The sequence below is a fragment of the Parus major genome, chromosome 8 (genome assembly GCF_001522545.3).
Source record: "Parus major isolate Abel chromosome 8, Parus_major1.1, whole genome shotgun sequence".
Classification (NCBI taxonomy): Eukaryota; Metazoa; Chordata; class Aves; order Passeriformes; family Paridae; genus Parus; species Parus major.
The window spans coordinates 14,689,414-14,690,074 of NC_031777.1; the positions used below are offsets into that span (position 1 = coordinate 14,689,414).

At 67.6% G+C, this 661-nt stretch overlaps 1 protein-coding gene across 5 annotated transcripts in view; it reads right to left on the reverse strand.

Moving 5' to 3' along the window:
* RPAP2 (RNA polymerase II associated protein 2) overlaps nt 1–661 on the reverse strand; it is a 35,472-nt gene that overhangs the window by 34,738 nt on the left and 73 nt on the right. The gene's annotated exons all lie outside the window — the stretch shown is intronic.

Below are 661 nucleotides of genomic sequence, written 5' to 3' on the forward strand. Positions count from 1 at the left end.
TCATTCACCATGTTCTGTACACACAAAAAAGCTAAGAGAAAAACTCATTCTGACAATGATTTTGTGCCGGTCACACCCCCCGTCTCTCCAGCCCAGCTTTACCCCGGCACCCACTGCCGTCCCCACAGCCGCCCCACCGCAGGGTTTTGCTCCGGGCCAGGTCCAACGCCGGTACCCTCACACAGAGCCGCTCTTGCCGCCCTCGCTGCCGCCGAGGATAGCGCCCTGACCCAGCTCCCGACTCGGGTGTCCCGGGCAGCTGCTCCCCCACGACAAGGGCAACAGGCAGGGAGAGACCGGGCTGTTACCCTAAGAAGAACGCAGCGCTCTAGGAAGGGCACAGCGCTCTGACCAGCTGCACGACGCCATCACAGCCCGTCCCCGACGTTCATAGCGGGCCAGGACGGGCTGGCCCCTCACAGCCTGAAAGGACGGCGGGTGCCGGCCTCTCCTCGCCCAGCCCACCCCTCATCAGGGCCCCGTGCTCAGCCGGCCCGGCAGAAACCCACAGAGCCGACCACAGCCGGTCCGTCGCTCCCCTCGGCATGGCGCGTTGGGCGAGTCCCCCGCTGTGCCTGTCTGGGGGCGCAAGGAGAGTCCAAAGCGCCGGGGGGGGTGGTGGGGGTGGTGCGGGGGCTGGCGCGCGGACCCTGGCACCCAC